Consider the following 14,886-nt stretch of genomic DNA (forward strand, 5'->3'; position numbering starts at 1 on the left):
CGATACCCGAGACCTCCGTTTCCCCTGCCTGGGCGGGCGAGGGGGCCCTGCCGGGGCGGGCTGGCCGCCAGGCTGGCGTTAAGGCGCCAGCGCCAGCGAAACTGGGCCTCAAGAGGCCGCCCGCGGCCCCCCGCCCCCGTCTACGGCCATACCACCCTGAACGCGCCCGATCTCGTCTGATCTCGGAAGCTAAGCAGGGTCGGGCCTGGTTAGTACTTGGATGGGAGACCGCCTGGGAATACCGGGTGCTGTAGGCTTTTTGCCTCCCGCTCCGCCCGCCTTCTCCTTTACTCGCCCGCGGCGGGGGCCGCCGGCTCCGCCCCCGCCGGGCCGCGCTGCAGGCCCCACCTCCTCAGGCCCCTCCCACCATGGCGCGCGCCGGCGGGGGCGCTCCCCGCCGGCCCGGCCGGCCAGGCGGCCAGAAGGCGGCCCTGGAAGGCAGCCGCACCCCAGACGCTCCCGGGGTGGCTGGCCCGGACCCAGACTCCGCCGCGGGCCCAGTTGCCGTCCTTTCGGCCCGCGAGCCCCTCGACCTGCACCTGGCCGCCCCCACCGGCGCCCAGCCCCGGCGCCGCCACCTGTGTGCCGGTGTGTCCCTCCACAGCTCCCTCCGACAAAAGCCCCGCCCCACCACCACCCCGCCCCTCTGGCGTGTCACCGCGGCCGGGTGCGGGAGCGGGATCGAGGGCAGGGGCCGCTTCCCCGGGCCTGCCGGCCACCAGGGGCGGGGTCCTGAGCTCGGCGGGGGGTGTGGGGGCAAGGGTGGCCTTGCCGGGGCTGAGGGGCCGTGGCGACTCAATGGAGGCTCGCGGTGGCTTCGGGCCGGCTGCTGTCGGGCAGGAGGGCCGGCCCGGGCTGCGGCCGGGCTGCGCCTAGCGCCGCGTGGGCGGGCAGGGCCGATGCCCAAGGGACCGCGGGCCCCGGGCCCTGAAGCCTCCGGGGCCACGTCCCTGTGAGCGACGTGCGGGATCTTGGGCGGGGCGCCAAGCGCCGAAGGGTTTGCTGGGTCAGGGCCGCCCTGGGCTGGGAGGTGGTCGCCAAACCCTCCGCCGCCGCCCGATACCCGAGACCTCCGTTCCCCCTGCCTGGGCGGGCGAGGGGGCCCTGCCGGGACGGGCCGGCCGCCAGGCTGGCGTTAAGGCGCCAGCGCCAGCGAAACTGGTCCTCAAGAGGCAGCCGTCGGCCCCCGCCCCCGTCTACGGCCATACCACCCTGAACGCGCCCGATCTCGTCTGATCTCGGAAGCTAAGCAGGGTCGGGCCTGGTTAGTACTTGGATGGGAGACCGCCTGGGAATACCGGGTGCTGTAGGCTTTTTGCCTCCCGCTCCGCCCGCCTTCTCCTTTACTCGCCCGCGGCGGGGGGGCCGCCGGCTCCGCCCCCGCCGAGCCCCGCTGCAGGCAGTAGGCAAGGTGGTTTACCTGCCCGAGCAGGAAGCTTGGGCGATGGCAGAAGTGGGAAGAAACTCTTGAGCACAGGTTCTTGGGATCCACGGAGCAGCGCATGCACATGCGATGGGTGCCTACACAGCTGGCTTGCTTGTCTGTGGGGAAAGGCGAGATGGGTCAGGGCCTGGGTTCCTGAGGGGCTGAGAATCAAGGCAGGGATAGAAGAAAGGGGACAGGCCCACATCCCCTGAACCCACGCCGGCGCCCACTCACCTTTGTGGAAAATACGATTGAAAAGTGCCCTCAAGAATCTCTTCAGATGCCTCCAGAGTTGAGGGAAGAAGGGGAGGGGGGAGGCCGGGAGCAGGGTGAGCCCTGAAATCCAACCCTTGTCCGGTCACACCCCAGCAGCCCTCCCACCTCAGCCCCTTCAAGACCCCAGGGCTCCCCCAACCGCGCTGCACAGATCCTGCCCTGACCATAGTCACCATGTTGATCCCCACGTTGAGCAAGATGAAGCTGACCGGGATCAGAAGAATTGAGTATCCTTGCTCCTGGCATTTCCTGGGGATGGGGCCAGTGAACGGCTCGGCTCGGTAGTAGTTTCGCTCACCCATGGCCGTTGGTCCCAGGACTGCCTGGGCCCTCTGCCCTCCAGTTTTAACTGGGAGCCAGACTGGGTCATAATGGGGCAGGTGGTGAGGTCACAGTGAGGGAGGGGGATGAAAAGGAGGGCCCAGAGTGGCATTCCCTGGTAACCAGGGTCAGGTAAGCTGAGCCTGGACAGTCAAACAGGGCCCGGTGGCCGGCATACATCCCCTCGAGCGGTCATTCATTCGCTCACCGCCCGCTGACTCACTTGTTCAAATGACACATTGCGTCTCTTGGCCCCTCTTGAGACTAGGAAGACCTTGGCCTCAGAGGCCTGCTGAAGGCCTGGCTGGAGTCCAGAGCCTCAGCCTTCTTCATGCCCTTCACTGGGCCTGGAGCTGGACCTGCCCAGATGTGGAACCTCCCAGTTTGGAAGCAACTTCTTGTATGAGGCTCTCTGTGGACAGGGACAGCTGAGACACAGAGGAGGTGCCCAGAGACCAGGGGTTTGGAGTCTGCAGCTGCAGATGTACTTAGTGCATGGTATAGGACCAGGAGGGGCCTGCTGGCACAACTGTGGCCACTAAACCAAAGGGACCCTCAGGCCAAGAAGGGGACACTGGCTTCTTATTGCAGGAAGCCAAGCGCAGGGACCCAGGCTGGCAGAAGGAGTGGCGCTTCCAAGCCACAGACCACCAATGTTTCCTGGACTCTGGCGCTCTTTATTCCTCTCTCCATGCCCTGCCGCCCCCTGCCCCTGCCCCCATTTGCTGCTGGTAAGTTCATTTTCCCAGTCTGGCTCCCGTGCAGAGAGGGCCTGGAGGCCGAGGTGGAAGGTAGCAGCGAGTTGGCCCACGCTTGGCCCTCCTGCGGTTGCCGCTTCAGCACCAGACTGTCATACACCTGGTAGTTGGCATTGCCTCCCGGGTTCCGGCTGAGTGGCATGAAGGTGGGCGGGGGTGGAGGGTGCTCGGTAGCCTGGACGTCGGGCAGGAGGTCAGAGGGGCGGAGGAGCAGCACTGAGCTGGGAGCCGGGGCCCGCTGGTCCGAGGCCTCGGCCAGTACCGTGAGGGAGGCGGAGGTGGCCACAGGGCGCCGCAAGGGCAGGATCTCAGCCCATTCGGCTGCCGGGTGCCGCACCTCGTGGGGATCGCGGGAGTAATCCAAGTGTCCCGCGGAGGGATGCAGGCTGCGGTTGGACTCGCTGTGAGCACAGCTGGGGAGGCTACGTCTGTGGGCCGGTGGGGTGTCACGCTACCAGGCATCGGGCCGGTAGACCCGAGGCACCAGAGCGGATGGAGGCTCAGAGCCCTCCAGACCCAGACTCCGCCGCGGGCCCAGTTGCCGTCCTTTCGGCCCGCGAGCCCCTCGACCTGCACCTGGCCGCCCCCACCGGCGCCCAGCCCCGGCGCCGCCACCTGTGTGCCGGTGTGTCCCTCCACAGCTCCCTCCGACAAAAGCCCCGCCCCACCACCACCCCGCCCCTCTGGCGTGTCACCGCGGTTGGGTGCGGGAGCGGGATCGAGGGCAGGGGCCGCTTCCCCGGGCCTGCCGGCCACCAGGGGCGGGGTCCTGAGCTCGGCGGGGGGTGTGGGGGCAAGGGTGGCCTTGCCGGGGCTGAGGGGCCGTGGCGACTCAATGGTGGCTCCCGGTGGCTTCGGGCCGGCTGCTGTCGGGCAGGAGGGCCGGCCCGGGCTGCGGCCGGGCTGCGCCTAGCGCCGCGTGGGCGGGCAGGGCCGATGCCCAAGGGACCGCGGGCCCCGGGCCCTGAAGCCTCCGGGGCCACGTCCCTGTGAGCGACGTGCGGGATCTTGGGCGGGGCGCCAAGCGCTGAAGGGTTTGCTGGGTCACGGCCGCCCTGGGCTGGGAGGTGGTCGCCAAACCCTCCGCCGCCGCCCGATACCCGAGACCTCCGTTTCCCCTGCCTGGGCGGGCGAGGGGGCCCTGCCGGGGCGGGCTGGCCGCCAGGCTGGCGTTAAGGCGCCAGCGCCAGCGAAACTGGGCCTCAAGAGGCCGCCCGCGGCCCCCCGCCCCCGTCTACGGCCATACCACCCTGAACGCGCCCGATCTCGTCTGATCTCGGAAGCTAAGCAGGGTCGGGCCTGGTTAGTACTTGGATGGGAGACCGCCTGGGAATACCGGGTGCTGTAGGCTTTTTGCCTCCCGCTCCGCCCGCCTTCTCCTTTACTCGCCCGCGGCGGGGGCCGCCGGCTCCGCCCCCGCCGGGCCGCGCTGCAGGCCCCACCTCCTCAGGCCCCTCCCACCATGGCGCGCGCCGGCGGGGGCGCTCCCCGCCGGCCCGGCCGGCCAGGCGGCCAGAAGGCGGCCCTGGAAGGCAGCCGCACCCCAGACGCTCCCGGGGTGGCTGGCCCGGACCCAGACTCCGCCGCGGGCCCAGTTGCCGTCCTTTCGGCCCGCGAGCCCCTCGACCTGCACCTGGCCGCCCCCACCGGCGCCCAGCCCCGGCGCCGCCACCTGTGTGCCGGTGTGTCCCTCCACAGCTCCCTCCGACAAAAGCCCCGCCCCACCACCACCCCGCCCCTCTGGCGTGTCACCGCGGCCGGGTGCGGGAGCGGGATCGAGGGCAGGGGCCGCTTCCCCGGGCCTGCCGGCCACCAGGGGCGGGGTCCTGAGCTCGGCGGGGGGTGTGGGGGCAAGGGTGGCCTTGCCGGGGCTGAGGGGCCGTGGCGACTCAATGGAGGCTCGCGGTGGCTTCGGGCCGGCTGCTGTCGGGCAGGAGGGCCGGCCCGGGCTGCGGCCGGGCTGCGCCTAGCGCCGCGTGGGCGGGCAGGGCCGATGCCCAAGGGACCGCGGGCCCCGGGCCCTGAAGCCTCCGGGGCCACGTCCCTGTGAGCGACGTGCGGGATCTTGGGCGGGGCGCCAAGCGCCGAAGGGTTTGCTGGGTCAGGGCCGCCCTGGGCTGGGAGGTGGTCGCCAAACCCTCCGCCGCCGCCCGATACCCGAGACCTCCGTTCCCCCTGCCTGGGCGGGCGAGGGGGCCCTGCCGGGACGGGCCGGCCGCCAGGCTGGCGTTAAGGCGCCAGCGCCAGCGAAACTGGTCCTCAAGAGGCAGCCGTCGGCCCCCGCCCCCGTCTACGGCCATACCACCCTGAACGCGCCCGATCTCGTCTGATCTCGGAAGCTAAGCAGGGTCGGGCCTGGTTAGTACTTGGATGGGAGACCGCCTGGGAATACCGGGTGCTGTAGGCTTTTTGCCTCCCGCTCCGCCCGCCTTCTCCTTTACTCGCCCGCGGCGGGGGGGCCGCCGGCTCCGCCCCCGCCGAGCCCCGCTGCAGGCAGTAGGCAAGGTGGTTTACCTGCCCGAGCAGGAAGCTTGGGCGATGGCAGAAGTGGGAAGAAACTCTTGAGCACAGGTTCTTGGGATCCACGGAGCAGCGCATGCACATGCGATGGGTGCCTACACAGCTGGCTTGCTTGTCTGTGGGGAAAGGCGAGATGGGTCAGGGCCTGGGTTCCTGAGGGGCTGAGAATCAAGGCAGGGATAGAAGAAAGGGGACAGGCCCACATCCCCTGAACCCACGCCGGCGCCCACTCACCTTTGTGGAAAATACGATTGAAAAGTGCCCTCAAGAATCTCTTCAGATGCCTCCAGAGTTGAGGGAAGAAGGGGAGGGGGGAGGCCGGGAGCAGGGTGAGCCCTGAAATCCAACCCTTGTCCGGTCACACCCCAGCAGCCCTCCCACCTCAGCCCCTTCAAGACCCCAGGGCGCCCCCAACCGCGCTGCACAGATCCTGCCCTGACCATAGTCACCATGTTGAACCCCACGTTGAGCAAGATGAAGCTGACCGGGATCAGAAGAATTGAGTATCCTTGCTCCTGGCATTTCCTGGGGATGGGGCCAGTGAACGGCTCGGCTCGGTAGTAGTTTCGCTCACCCATGGCCGTTGGTCCCAGGACTGCCTGGGCCCTCTGCCCTCCAGTTTTAACTGGGAGCCAGACTGGGTCATAATGGGGCAGGTGGTGAGGTCACAGTGAGGGAGGGGGATGAAAAGGAGGGCCCAGAGTGGCATTCCCTGGTAACCAGGGTCAGGTAAGCTGAGCCTGGACAGTCAAACAGGGCCCGGTGGCCGGCATACATCCCCTCGAGCGGTCATTCATTCGCTCACCGCCCGCTGACTCACTTGTTCAAATGACACATTGCGTCTCTTGGCCCCTCTTGAGACTAGGAAGACCTTGGCCTCAGAGGCCTGCTGAAGGCCTGGCTGGAGTCCAGAGCCTCAGCCTTCTTCATGCCCTTCACTGGGCCTGGAGCTGGACCTGCCCAGATGTGGAACCTCCCAGTTTGGAAGCAACTTCTTGTATGAGGCTCTCTGTGGACAGGGACAGCTGAGACACAGAGGAGGTGCCCAGAGACCAGGGGTTTGGAGTCTGCAGCTGCAGATGTACTTAGTGCATGGTATAGGACCAGGAGGGGCCTGCTGGCACAACTGTGGCCACTAAACCAAAGGGACCCTCAGGCCAAGAAGGGGACACTGGCTTCTTATTGCAGGAAGCCAAGCGCAGGGACCCAGGCTGGCAGAAGGAGTGGCGCTTCCAAGCCACAGACCACCAATGTTTCCTGGACTCTGGCGCTCTTTATTCCTCTCTCCATGCCCTGCCGCCCCCTGCCCCTGCCCCCATTTGCTGCTGGTAAGTTCATTTTCCCAGTCTGGCTCCCGTGCAGAGAGGGCCTGGAGGCCGAGGTGGAAGGTAGCAGCGAGTTGGCCCACGCTTGGCCCTCCTGCGGTTGCCGCTTCAGCACCAGACTGTCATACACCTGGTAGTTGGCATTGCCTCCCGGGTTCCGGCTGAGTGGCATGAAGGTGGGCGGGGGTGGAGGGTGCTCGGTAGCCTGGACGTCGGGCAGGAGGTGAGAGGGGCGGAGGAGCAGCGCTGAGCTGGGAGCCGGGGCCCGCTGGTCCGAGGCCTCGGCCAGTACCGTGAGGGAGGCGGAGGTGGCCACAGGGCGCCGCAAGGGCAGGATCTCAGCCCATTCGGCCGCCGGGTGCCGCACCTCGTGGGGATCGCGGGAGTAATCCAAGTGTCCCGCGGAGGGATGCAGGCTGCGGTTGGACTCGCTGTGAGCACAGCTGGGGAGGCTACGTCTGTGGGCCGGTGGGGTGTCACGCTACCAGGCATCGGGCCGGTAGACCCGAGGCACCAGAGCGGATGGAGGCTCAGAGCCCTCCAGACCCAGACTCCGCCGCGGGCCCAGTTGCCGTCCTTTCGGCCCGCGAGCCCCTCGACCTGCACCTGGCCGCCCCCACCGGCGCCCAGCCCCGGCGCCGCCACCTGTGTGCCGGTGTGTCCCTCCACAGCTCCCTCCGACAAAAGCCCCGCCCCACCACCACCCCGCCCCTCTGGCGTGTCACCGCGGTTGGGTGCGGGAGCGGGATCGAGGGCAGGGGCCGCTTCCCCGGGCCTGCCGGCCACCAGGGGCGGGGTCCTGAGCTCGGCGGGGGGTGTGGGGGCAAGGGTGGCCTTGCCGGGGCTGAGGGGCCGTGGCGACTCAATGGTGGCTCCCGGTGGCTTCGGGCCGGCTGCTGTCGGGCAGGAGGGCCGGCCCGGGCTGCGGCCGGGCTGCGCCTAGCGCCGCGTGGGCGGGCAGGGCCGATGCCCAAGGGACCGCGGGCCCCGGGCCCTGAAGCCTCCGGGGCCACGTCCCTGTGAGCGACGTGCGGGATCTTGGGCGGGGCGCCAAGCGCCGAAGGGTTTGCTGGGTCAGGGCCGCCCTGGGCTGGGAGGTGGTCGCCAAACCCTCCGCCGCCGCCCGATACCCGAGACCTCCGTTCCCCCTGCCTGGGCGGGCGAGGGGGCCCTGCCGGGGCGGGCCGGCCGCCAGGCTGGCGTTAAGGCGCCAGCGCCAGCGAAACTGGGCCTCAAGAGGCCGCCCGCGGCCCCCCCGCCCCCGTCTACGGCCATACCACCCTGAACGCGCCCGATCTCGTCTGATCTCGGAAGCTAAGCAGGGTCGGGCCTGGTTAGTACTTGGATGGGAGACCGCCTGGGAATACCGGGTGCTGTAGGCTTTTTGCCTCCCGCTCCGCCCGCCTTCTCCTTTACTCGCCCGCGGCGGGGGCCGCCGGCTCCGCCCCCGCCGGGCCGCGCTGCAGGCCCCACCTCCTCAGGCCCCTCCCACCATGGCGCGCGCCGGCGGGGGCGCTCCCCGCCGGCCCGGCCGGCCAGGCGGCCAGAAGGCGGCCCTGGAAGGCAGCCGCACCCCAGACGCTCCCGGGGTGGCTGGCCCGGACCCAGACTCCGCCGCGGGCCCAGTTGCCGTCCTTTCGGCCCGCGAGCCCCTCGACCTGCACCTGGCCGCCCCCACCGGCGCCCAGCCCCGGCGCCGCCACCTGTGTGCCGGTGTGTCCCTCCACAGCTCCCTCCGACAAAAGCCCCGCCCCACCACCACCCCGCCCCTCTGGCGTGTCACCGCGGCCGGGTGCGGGAGCGGGATCGAGGGCAGGGGCCGCTTCCCCGGGCCTGCCGGCCACCAGGGGCGGGGTCCTGAGCTCGGCGGGGGGTGTGGGGGCAAGGGTGGCCTTGCCGGGGCTGAGGGGCCGTGGCGACTCAATGGAGGCTCGCGGTGGCTTCGGGCCGGCTGCTGTCGGGCAGGAGGGCCGGCCCGGGCTGCAGCCGGGCTGCGCCTAGCACCGCGTGGGCGGGCAGGGCCGATGCCCAAGGGACCGCGGGCCCCGGGCCCTGAAGCCTCCGGGGCCACGTCCCTGTGAGCGACGTGCGGGATCTTGGGCGGGGCGCCAAGCGCCGAAGGGTTTGCTGGGTCAGGGCCGCCCTGGGCTGGGAGGTGGTCGCCAAACCCTCCGCCGCCGCCCGATACCCGAGACCTCCGTTCCCCCTGCCTGGGCGGGCGAGGGGGCCCTGCCGGGGCGGGCCGGCCGCCAGGCTGGCGTTAAGGCGCCAGCGCCAGCGAAACTGGTCCTCAAGAGGCAGCCGTCGGCCCCCGCCCCCGTCTACGGCCATACCACCCTGAACGCGCCCGATCTCGTCTGATCTCGGAAGCTAAGCAGGGTCGGGCCTGGTTAGTACTTGGATGGGAGACCGCCTGGGAATACCGGGTGCTGTAGGCTTTTTGCCTCCCGCTCCGCCCGCCTTCTCCTTTACTCGCCCGCGGCGGGGGGGCCGCCGGCTCCGCCCCCGCCGAGCCCCGCTGCAGGCAGTAGGCAAGGTGGTTTACCTGCCCGAGCAGGAAGCTTGGGCGATGGCAGAAGTGGGAAGAAACTCTTGAGCACAGGTTCTTGGGATCCACGGAGCAGCGCATGCACATGCGATGGGTGCCTACACAGCTGGCTTGCTTGTCTGTGGGGAAAGGCGAGATGGGTCAGGGCCTGGGTTCCTGAGGGGCTGAGAATCAAGGCAGGGATAGAAGAAAGGGGACAGGCCCACATCCCCTGAACCCACGCCGGCGCCCACTCACCTTTGTGGAAAATACGATTGAAAAGTGCCCGCAAGAATCTCTTCAGATGCCTCCAGAGTTGAGGGAAGAAGGGGAGGGGGGAGGCCGGGAGCAGGGTGAGCCCTGAAATCCAACCCTTGTCCGGTCACACCCCAGCAGCCCTCCCACCTCAGCCCCTTCAAGACCCCAGGGCGCCCCCAACCGCGCTGCACAGATCCTGCCCTGACCATAGTCACCATGTTGATCCCCACGTTGAGCAAGATGAAGCTGACCGGGATCAGAAGAATTGAGTATCCTTGCTCCTGGCATTTCCTGGGGATGGGGCCAGTGAACGGCTCGGCTCGGTAGTAGTTTCGCTCACCCATGGCCGTTGGTCCCAGGACTGCCTGGGCCCTCTGCCCTCCAGTTTTAACTGGGAGCCAGACTGGGTCATAATGGGGCAGGTGGTGAGGTCACAGTGAGGGAGGGGGATGAAAAGGAGGGCCCAGAGTGGCATTCCCTGGTAACCAGGGTCAGGTAAGCTGAGCCTGGACAGTCAAACAGGGCCCGGTGGCCGGCATACATCCCCTCGAGCGGTCATTCATTCGCTCACCGCCCGCTGACTCACTTGTTCAAATGACACATTGCGTCTCTTGGCCCCTCTTGAGACTAGGAAGACCTTGGCCTCAGAGGCCTGCTGAAGGCCTGGCTGGAGTCCAGAGCCTCAGCCTTCTTCATGCCCTTCACTGGGCCTGGAGCTGGACCTGCCCAGATGTGGAACCTCCCAGTTTGGAAGCAACTTCTTGTATGAGGCTCTCTGTGGACAGGGACAGCTGAGACACAGAGGAGGTGCCCAGAGACCAGGGGTTTGGAGTCTGCAGCTGCAGATGTACTTAGTGCATGGTATAGGACCAGGAGGGGCCTGCTGGCACAACTGTGGTCACTAAACCAAAGGGACCCTCAGGCCAAGAAGGGGACACTGGCTTCTTATTGCAGGAAGCCAAGCGCAGGGACCCAGGCTGGCAGAAGGAGTGGCGCTTCCAAGCCACAGACCACCAATGTTTCCTGGACTCTGGCGCTCTTTATTCCTCTCTCCATGCCCTGCCGCCCCCTGCCCCTGCCCCCATTTGCTGCTGGTAAGTTCATTTTCCCAGTCTGGCTCCCGTGCAGAGAGGGCCTGGAGGCCGAGGTGGAAGGTAGCAGCGAGTTGGCCCGCGCTTGGCCCTCCTGCGGTTGCCGCTTCAGCACCAGACTGTCATACACCTGGTAGTTGGCATTGCCTCCCGGGTTCCGGCTGAGTGGCATGAAGGTGGGCGGGGGTGGAGGGTGCTCGGTAGCCTGGATGTCGGGCAGGAGGTGAGAGGGGCGGAGGAGCAGCGCTGAGCTGGGAGCCGGGGCCCGCTGGTCCGAGGCCTCGGCCAGTACCGTGAGGGAGGCGGAGGTGGCCACAGGGCGCCGCAAGGGCAGGATCTCAGCCCATTCGGCCGCCGGGTGCCGCACCTCGTGGGGATCGCGGGAGTAATCCAAGTGTCCCGCGGAGGGATGCAGGCTGCGGTTGGACTCGCTGTGAGCACAGCTGGGGAGGCTACGTCTGTGGGCCGGTGGGGTGTCACGCTACCAGGCATCGGGCCGGTAGACCCGAGGCACCAGAGCGGATGGAGGCTCAGAGCCCTCCAGACCCAGACTCCGCCGCGGGCCCAGTTGCCGTCCTTTCGGCCCGCGAGCCCCTCGACCTGCACCTGGCCGCCCCCACCGGCGCCCAGCCCCGGCGCCGCCACCTGTGTGCCGGTGTGTCCCTCCACAGCTCCCTCCGACAAAAGCCCCGCCCCACCACCACCCCGCCCCTCTGGCGTGTCACCGCGGTTGGGTGCGGGAGCGGGATCGAGGGCAGGGGCCGCTTCCCCGGGCCTGCCGGCCACCAGGGGCGGGGTCCTGAGCTCGGCGGGGGGTGTGGGGGCAAGGGTGGCCTTGCCGGGGCTGAGGGGCCGTGGCGACTCAATGGTGGCTCCCGGTGGCTTCAGGCCGGCTGCTGTCGGGCAGGAGGGCCGGCCCGGGCTGCGGCCGGGCTGCGCCTAGCGCCGCGTGGGCGGGCAGGGCCGATGCCCAAGGGACCGCGGGCCCCGGGCCCTGAAGCCTCCGGGGCCACGTCCCTGTGAGCGACGTGCGGGATCTTGGGCGGGGCGCCAAGCGCCGAAGGGTTTGCTGGGTCAGGGCCGCCCTGGGCTGGGAGGTGGTCGCCAAACCCTCCGCCGCCGCCCGATACCCGAGACCTCCGTTCCCCCTGCCTGGGCGGGCGAGGGGGCCCTGCCGGGGCGGGCCGGCCGCCAGGCTGGCGTTAAGGCGCCAGCGCCAGCGAAACTGGGCCTCAAGAGGCCGCCCGCGGCCCCCCGCCCCCGTCTACGGCCATACCACCCTGAACGCGCCCGATCTCGTCTGATCTCGGAAGCTAAGCAGGGTCGGGCCTGGTTAGTACTTGGATGGGAGACCGCCTGGGAATACCGGGTGCTGTAGGCTTTTTGCCTCCCGCTCCGCCCGCCTTCTCCTTTACTCGCCCGCGGCGGGGGCCGCCGGCTCCGCCCCCGCCGGGCCGCGCTGCAGGCCCCACCTCCTCAGGCCCCTCCCACCATGGCGCGCGCCGGCGGGGGCGCTCCCCGCCGGCCCGGCCGGCCAGGCGGCCAGAAGGCGGCCCTGGAAGGCAGCCGCACCCCAGACGCTCCCGGGGTGGCTGGCCCGGACCCAGACTCCGCCGCGGGCCCAGTTGCCGTCCTTTCGGCCCGCGAGCCCCTCGACCTGCACCTGGCCGCCCCCACCGGCGCCCAGCCCCGGCGCCGCCACCTGTGTGCCGGTGTGTCCCTCCACAGCTCCCTCCGACAAAAGCCCCGCCCCACCACCACCCCGCCCCTCTGGCGTGTCACCGCGGCCGGGTGCGGGAGCGGGATCGAGGGCAGGGGCCGCTTCCCCGGGCCTGCCGGCCACCAGGGGCGGGGTCCTGAGCTCGGCGGGGGGTGTGGGGGCAAGGGTGGCCTTGCCGGGGCTGAGGGGCCGTGGCGACTCAATGGAGGCTCGCGGTGGCTTCGGGCCGGCTGCTGTCGGGCAGGAGGGCCGGCCCGGGCTGCAGCCGGGCTGCGCCTAGCGCCGCGTGGGCGGGCAGGGCCGATGCCCAAGGGACCGCGGGCCCCGGGCCCTGAAGCCTCCGGGGCCACGTCCCTGTGAGCGACGTGCGGGATCTTGGGCGGGGCGCCAAGCGCCGAAGGGTTTGCTGGGTCAGGGCCGCCCTGGGCTGGGAGGTGGTCGCCAAACCCTCCGCCGCCGCCCGATACCCGAGACCTCCGTTCCCCCTGCCTGGGCGGGCGAGGGGGCCCTGCCGGGGCGGGCCGGCCGCCAGGCTGGCGTTAAGGCGCCAGCGCCAGCGAAACTGGGCCTCAAGAGGCAGCCGTCGGCCCCCGCCCCCGTCTACGGCCATACCACCCTGAACGCGCCCGATCTCGTCTGATCTCGGAAGCTAAGCAGGGTCGGGCCTGGTTAGTACTTGGATGGGAGACCGCCTGGGAATACCGGGTGCTGTAGGCTTTTTGCCTCCCGCTCCGCCCGCCTTCTCCTTTACTCGCCCGCGGCGGGGGGGCCGCCGGCTCCGCCCCCGCCGAGCCCCGCTGCAGGCAGTAGGCAAGGTGGTTTACCTGCCCGAGCAGGAAGCTTGGGCGATGGCAGAAGTGGGAAGAAACTCTTGAGCACAGGTTCTTGGGATCCACGGAGCAGCGCATGCACATGCGATGGGTGCCTACACAGCTGGCTTGCTTGTCTGTGGGGAAAGGCGAGATGGGTCAGGGCCTGGGTTCCTGAGGGGCTGAGAATCAAGGCAGGGATAGAAGAAAGGGGACAGGCCCACATCCCCTGAACCCACGCCGGCGCCCACTCACCTTTGTGGAAAATACGATTGAAAAGTGCCCGCAAGAATCTCTTCAGATGCCTCCAGAGTTGAGGGAAGAAGGGGAGGGGGGAGGCCGGGAGCAGGGTGAGCCCTGAAATCCAACCCTTGTCCGGTCACACCCCAGCAGCCCTCCCACCTCAGCCCCTTCAAGACCCCAGGGCGCCCCCAACCGCGCTGCACAGATCCTGCCCTGACCATAGTCACCATGTTGATCCCCACCTTGAGCAAGATGAAGCTGACCGGGATCAGAAGAATTGAGTATCCTTGCTCCTGGCATTTCCTGGGGATGGGGCCAGTGAACGGCTCGGCTCGGTAGTAGTTTCGCTCACCCATGGCCGTTGGTCCCAGGACTGCCTGGGCCCTCTGCCCTCCAGTTTTAACTGGGAGCCAGACTGGGTCATAATGGGGCAGGTGGTGAGGTCACAGTGAGGGAGGGGGATGAAAAGGAGGGCCCAGAGTGGCATTCCCTGGTAACCAGGGTCAGGTAAGCTGAGCCTGGACAGTCAAACAGGGCCCGGTGGCCGGCATACATCCCCTCGAGCGGTCATTCATTCGCTCACCGCCCGCTGACTCACTTGTTCAAATGACACATTGCGTCTCTTGGCCCCTCTTGAGACTAGGAAGACCTTGGCCTCAGAGGCCTGCTGAAGGCCTGGCTGGAGTCCAGAGCCTCAGCCTTCTTCATGCCCTTCACTGGGCCTGGAGCTGGACCTGCCCAGATGTGGAACCTCCCAGTTTGGAAGCAACTTCTTGTATGAGGCTCTCTGTGGACAGGGACAGCTGAGACACAGAGGAGGTGCCCAGAGACCAGGGGTTTGGAGTCTGCAGCTGCAGATGTACTTAGTGCATGGTATAGGACCAGGAGGGGCCTGCTGGCACAACTGTGGCCACTAAACCAAAGGGACCCTCAGGCCAAGAAGGGGACACTGGCTTCTTATTGCAGGAAGCCAAGCGCAGGGACCCAGGCTGGCAGAAGGAGTGGCGCTTCCAAGCCACAGACCACCAATGTTTCCTGGACTCTGGCGCTCTTTATTCCTCTCTCCATGCCCTGCCGCCCCCTGCCCCTGCCCCCATTTGCTGCTGGTAAGTTCATTTTCCCAGTCTGGCTCCCGTGCAGAGAGGGCCTGGAGGCCGAGGTGGAAGGTAGCAGCGAGTTGGCCCACGCTTGGCCCTCCTGCGGTTGCCGCTTCAGCACCAGACTGTCATACACCTGGTAGTTGGCATTGCCTCCCGGGTTCCGGCTGAGTGGCATGAAGGTGGGCGGGGGTGGAGGGTGCTCGGTAGCCTGGATGTCGGGCAGGAGGTGAGAGGGGCGGAGGAGCAGCGCTGAGCTGGGAGCCGGGGCCCGCTGGTCCGAGGCCTCGGCCAGTACCGTGAGGGAGGCGGAGGTGGCCACAGGGCGCCGCAAGGGCAGGATCTCAGCCCATTCGGCCGCCGGGTGCCGCACCTCGTGGGGATCGCGGGAGTAATCCAAGTGTCCCGCGGAGGGATGCAGGCTGCGGTTGGACTCGCTGTGAGCACAGCTGGGGAGGCTACGTCTGTGGGCCGGTGGGGTGTCACGCTACCAGGCATCGGGCCGGTAGACCCGA

At 68.7% G+C, this 14,886-nt stretch overlaps 8 non-coding genes across 8 annotated transcripts; all 8 read left to right on the forward strand.

Annotated features, from left to right (window-relative positions):
* The first annotated feature begins 138 nt into the window (after positions 1-138).
* Positions 139-257, forward strand: LOC137213380 (5S ribosomal RNA). The gene has a single exon (XR_010938020.1). It is a non-coding gene; the product is annotated as a 5S ribosomal RNA (ribosomal RNA).
* A 937-nt stretch (positions 258-1,194) lies between these two features.
* Positions 1,195-1,313, forward strand: LOC137213381 (5S ribosomal RNA). The gene has a single exon (XR_010938021.1). It is a non-coding gene; the product is annotated as a 5S ribosomal RNA (ribosomal RNA).
* Positions 1,314-4,013: 2,700 nt separating this feature from the next.
* Positions 4,014-4,132, forward strand: LOC137213382 (5S ribosomal RNA). The gene has a single exon (XR_010938022.1). It is a non-coding gene; the product is annotated as a 5S ribosomal RNA (ribosomal RNA).
* A 937-nt stretch (positions 4,133-5,069) lies between these two features.
* Positions 5,070-5,188, forward strand: LOC137213383 (5S ribosomal RNA). The gene has a single exon (XR_010938023.1). It is a non-coding gene; the product is annotated as a 5S ribosomal RNA (ribosomal RNA).
* Positions 5,189-7,889: 2,701 nt separating this feature from the next.
* On the forward strand, positions 7,890-8,008 carry LOC137213384 (5S ribosomal RNA). The gene has a single exon (XR_010938024.1). It is a non-coding gene; the product is annotated as a 5S ribosomal RNA (ribosomal RNA).
* Positions 8,009-8,945: 937 nt separating this feature from the next.
* Positions 8,946-9,064, forward strand: LOC137213385 (5S ribosomal RNA). The gene has a single exon (XR_010938025.1). It is a non-coding gene; the product is annotated as a 5S ribosomal RNA (ribosomal RNA).
* Positions 9,065-11,764: 2,700 nt separating this feature from the next.
* On the forward strand, positions 11,765-11,883 carry LOC137213386 (5S ribosomal RNA). The gene has a single exon (XR_010938026.1). It is a non-coding gene; the product is annotated as a 5S ribosomal RNA (ribosomal RNA).
* A 937-nt stretch (positions 11,884-12,820) lies between these two features.
* Positions 12,821-12,939, forward strand: LOC137213387 (5S ribosomal RNA). Its single transcript, XR_010938027.1, has one exon. It is a non-coding gene; the product is annotated as a 5S ribosomal RNA (ribosomal RNA).
* The last annotated feature ends 1,947 nt before the right edge of the window (positions 12,940-14,886 follow it).

Source organism: Pseudorca crassidens, chromosome 19 (assembly GCF_039906515.1).
Source record: "Pseudorca crassidens isolate mPseCra1 chromosome 19, mPseCra1.hap1, whole genome shotgun sequence".
Taxonomy (NCBI): domain Eukaryota; kingdom Metazoa; phylum Chordata; class Mammalia; order Artiodactyla; family Delphinidae; genus Pseudorca; species Pseudorca crassidens.